Source organism: Orycteropus afer, unplaced genomic scaffold, assembly GCF_000298275.1.
Source record: "Orycteropus afer afer isolate SDZICR_OR568_19922 unplaced genomic scaffold, OryAfe1.0 scaffold01179, whole genome shotgun sequence".
Lineage (NCBI taxonomy): Eukaryota > Metazoa > Chordata > Mammalia > Tubulidentata > Orycteropodidae > Orycteropus > Orycteropus afer.
In genome coordinates, this window is record NW_006922766.1 from 198089 (window position 1) to 203506 (window position 5418).

Sequence of the window (5418 nt, forward strand, 5' to 3'; positions counted from 1 at the left end):
CCAGAGCAAAGAAGAATGAAGAAAACCAAAATTCATGGAAACAATTAGTCCTAGCGACTGGTACACCACCCAATCTGCAGCCTACACAACTATGAGACCAGAAGAACTAGATGGTGCCGGCTACCACTGTTATCTCCTTGGAAGGGGATCTATCTAGGAGATCCTTGATATATAGAGAGAACAATGTGGAACAAAACTCAAAATCATTTGGAGGAAAGAAAGAAAAAAGGGGGGCGGGACCAGGTTTGCTGGTCCGATAGAGCCTGGTGAAACCGTTAAGACTATGGCCCCTAGCTGAGTTCAGGTCTGGAATTGAACTCACACCTGTGGTTTCCAGCCAAACAAAAGAAAGGCATATGGGTTGAGCATTTACCTCAGGTAGATACACTCCTTGGAGAGAACAATCATGGGAGAAAGAAGGGCTGCTTATGCACAGGGAGACAGCTCCGGGGACAGGAGTGCATGGAGGGAGGGACACTGGGAAGAGGTAACTATGTGGAGGAATTGGGAGAGGGCTGTTGCTTTGTGGTAAACTGTGGTCAATGTCATGAGACAAAGTGTATTTGAACTGCTGTATGGAAAGTGAATTTGCTCTGTAAATCTTCACCCAAATCACAAGTAAAGGAAAAAAAAAAAGATGAATCCTTTTGGACATACAGTACTGTGTTTTCATTGAAGGCAAAGATTGATATATGGGTGGATAGATGGATGGACAGGATGAACTATTAGGTATTGTCTATGCAGGGGGAAATGTGCCCGAGACCATGTATAGGGTTGGCAGACAATGTTTCTACAAGTGGGTTCTGTAAGAATTTCCAGGTACCTGGTACCACTGGCAAGCAACAAGGTTGTAGTCACTTCTTGGCCACAGATAGCTACCCAGAGGGAGCAAGTAATTGGCCCCTTGGGCTGAGGACATCAAGCTCAACTGGCATAACACACTACACAAAAACATTGTTCCATATCCTACCGTGGCAAATAGCAACTGGGATATTAAAAGCTTGCAAGTGGCCATTAGAGGCAACGAGGGGTCTCTCCTCATCCAGGGTAAAGAAGAATGAAGAAAATCAAAGACACACAGATAAAATTAGGCCAAGCAACTGGTATACCACTTGATCCTCAGCCTACATGACTATGAGACCAGAAGAACTAGATGGTGCCCAGCTACCACTATCAATCACTCAGAGGGGGATCTGTGTAGGAGATCCTGGATAGAGTGAGAGAACAAAGTGGAACCTCAAAATCATTTTTTAAAAAAAAAAAAAAAAAAAAGACCAGATTTGCTGCTCTGAAAGAGCCTGATGGAACCACTGAGACTATGTCACCTACCTGCCCTTCAGATCTGGAATTGAACCCACTCCTGTGGCTTCCAGCCAAACAAAAGACAGGAATATGAGCTGAACATTTACATTAAGTAGATACACTCATTGGTGTGATCAATCATGGGATAATAGAAGGGTTGTTTATGCACAGGGATACAGCCCAGGGGACAGGAATGCATGGGAGGGAAAGACACAGGGAAGAGGTAACTATGGGGAGGAAGTGGGAGGAGAGCTGTTGCACTGTGGGAAATTGCAGTCAATGTCATGAAAGTGTATGTGAGGTGCTGTATGGTAAGTAAATTTGCTGTGTAAACTTTCACCCAAATCACAATAAAAATTAAGCAAACAAACAAACAAAAAACCCCAACAGAAACAGAAGATGCAAATAATAAACATAAGAAACAAAAGTGGAGATAATTCTACTCATCTAAATGAATTAAAAAGTATAAAACAAGAATACTAAGAACAACTATACTCCAACAAAACTAATAACATTTACAGAAGAACCAACACCAATCCTGTTGAAATTCTCAAAAAAGGGAAAGGAAGAAGGAATAAATACTACATAACTCTTTTCATCTACCACTCAACTGTCAGCTTGTCCTACTGTGGTGGCTTGTATGTTGCTGTGAGGATGGAGGTTATGCCACTCGTATTTCAAATACCTGCAGGGGCACCCATAGTGGACAGGTTTCAGTGGAGCTTCCAGACTAAGACAGACTGGGAAGAAAGACAGGACCATCCACTTCTGAAAAAATTGGCCAGTGAAAAGCTTATGTATAGCAGAGGAACACTGTCTGATATATGTTGGGAATACTGTATGAATAGCCCCAGTACACTGTCTTACGTAGTGACAGAAGATGAGCTCTTAGGTAGGAAGGCAATCAAAATACTCCTCAAAGAGTCAAACTTAATAATAGGGATGGAGTAAAGCTTTTGGGACCTACATTTGCTGATAAGGACAACTCAAAATGGGAAGAAACAGCCGCAAACATCCCTTAATAATTGGAACATGGAATGTACTAAGTACGAATCTAGGAAAATTAGAAGTTTTTAAAAATTAAATGGAATGCATAGAGATCAATAGCCTAGGCATCAGTGAGCTGAAATGGGCCAGTACTGGCCATTTTGAATCAGATAATCATTTGGTCTACTATGCTGGGAATGACAGATTGAAGAGGAATGGTGTGGCATTCATCATCATAAAGAAATGTTTCAAGATCTATCCTGAAGTACAAGGCTGTCAGTGATAGGAAAATATCCATACACCTACAAGAAAGACCAGGTAATATCACTATTATTCAAATTAACACACAAACCACTAAAGCCAAAGAAAAAGAAACTGAAAAATCTTACCAATTTCTACAGTCTAAAATTGGCCAAACATACAATCAGGATGTGTTGAGTGTTCCTGGTGATTGGAATGTGAAAGTTGGAAACAAAGAAAATAACTATATTTGAAAAATACAGCCTTGATGATACAAATGACACTGGAGAACACATAAGACAATTTTGCATGACCAACGACTTATTCATTGCAAATACCCTTTTTCAGCAACAAAAGCAGCTATACACATGGACCTCACTGGATGGAATACACAGAAATAAGATTGATTACATCTGTGGAAAGAAGCAATGGAGAAGCTCAATATCTTTAGCCAAAACAAGGCTAGGAGCTGACTGTGGAACAGACCATCAATTGCTCACATTCAAGTTCAAGTTGAAGCTGAAGAAAAAATTTAAAAAGCCCATGAGAGCCAAAATACCACCTTGAATATATCCCACCTAAATTTAGAGACCATCTAAAGAAAAGATTTGATGCAATGAACACCAGACAAGTTGTGGGATGGCATTACGAACATCATACATTAAGAAAACGAAAGGTCATTAAGAAGACAGGAAAGGAAGAAAAGACCAATGTGTATATCGGAAGAGATTCTGAAACTTGCTTTTGAATGGAGAGTAGCTAAAGTGAATGGAAGAAATGATTAAATAAAAGAGCTGGACAGAAGATTTCAAACAGAAGCTTTAGAAGACAAAATAATGTATTACAATGGGCAAAAATGTAGAGTTTGAAAACCAAAAGGAAAGAACACACTTGACACTTCTCAGTCTGAAAGAACTAAAGAAAATATTCAAGGCTTAAGTTCCAATAATGATGGATTCTGTGGGCAAAATATTGAATGATGCACGAAGCATCAAAAGAATATAGAAGTCAATTAACGTTTATAGTTAAAAAAAGAAGAATATGGAAGTCACTGTACCAAATAGATTTAGTAGATATTCAACTATTCAGGAGGTAGCATATGATTAAGAACCAACAGTACTGAGGGAAGAAGACTAAGCAGCACTGAAGGCATTGGAAAAAACAAGGCTCCAGAAACTAATGGAATAGCCACTGAGATGATTAACCAAACAGATGCAGCTCTGGAGGCACACACTTGTCTATGACAAGAAATTTGCTAGACTGGAAGAGATCCCTATTTGTACCCATTCCAAAGAAAGGTGACCCAAGAATGTGGAAATTATCAAACAATATTATTAATATCACACAGAAGTAAAATTTTGTGGAGATAATTCAGGAATGGTTGGAACAGCGTATCGACAGGGAACTTTGAAAAATGCAAGCTGGATTCAGAAGAGGACGTGGAATGAGGAATATCATTACTGATGTCAGAGTGATCTTGGCTGAAAGAAAAGAACATCAGAAAGTTGTTTACCTGGGTGTTATTGACTACATGAAGACATTTGACTGTGTGGATCATAACAAATTATGGATAACATTGCAAAAATGGGAATTCCAGAACACTTAATTGTGTTCATGAGGAACCTGTACATAGACCAGGAGGCTGTCATTTGAATATGACAGGGGGATTCTGCATGGTTTATAATTGGGAAGGTGTGCTTCAGAGTTGTATCCTTTCCCCATACTTATTCAATCTGTATGCTGAGCAAATAATCTGAGAAACTGGACTATATGAAGAAGAACACAGCTTCAGGATTGGAGGAAGACTCATTAACAATCTGCAATATGCAGATGACACAACTTTGCTTGCTGAAAGTAAAGATGACTTGAAGCACTTACTGATGAAGATTAAAGACTACAATCTGTAATACGGATTACATCTCAACATAAAGAAAACAAAATTCTCACAACTGGACCAATAAACAGGATCAAGATAAATGAAGAAAAGATTGAAGTTGTCAAAGATTTCATATTACTTGGCTCCACAATCAACACAAATGGAAGCAGTAATCAAGATATCAGACAACGTATTGCATTGGGAAAATCTGCTTCAAAAGACCTCTTTAAAGTGCCAAAGGGCAAAGACTGTTTGAAGACTAAAGTGCACCAAACCCAAGCCATGGTATTTTCAATTGCCTCATATGCATGTGAAAGCTGGATACTGAAAAATGAAGACCAAAGAACTGATGCTTTTGAGTTGTAGTGTTGGCAAAGAATACTGAAAGTATCATGGACTGTCAGAAGAAAACACAAATCTGTCCTGGAAGAAGTGCAGCCAGAATGCTCCTTGGAAGTGAGAATGACCACACTGTCTCACCTACTTTGGCCATATTGTCAGAAGGCCATATTGTCTCCATTTCCTGGAGAAGGAAATCACGCTTGGTAAAGTGAAGGGTCAGTTAAAAAAAAGGAAGTCCTCAGCAACACAGTGGCTGCAACGGTGGGCTCAGGTATAGCAAGGATTGTGAGAGTGGTGCAACTCTGAGAAGTTTCTCGTTCTGCTGTGCACAGGGTCACCACGAGTCAGAACTGACTTGACAGCACCTAAAAACAACAACATAGTGGAGCCAAATGCACTAATATTAAGTGTACAAATTTGATAAATTTTTACACATTATATAACCTCTCTAACCACTACTCAGTTCAAAATAAACATTTTCACAAATCAATCAATATCCCCTTAGGTAATCACTAGTGCTCAGACGGCTCCCTTGTTACCCTCCCGAGAGGGACCGGGTCTCCGGGAGCAAGGTAAGCACGGGCGGGCTGGTGCTTACTCACTGATCTGCACTGAACACTTTCCCTTGTTACCCTCCCGAGAGGGACCGGGTCTCCGGGAGCAAGGTAAGC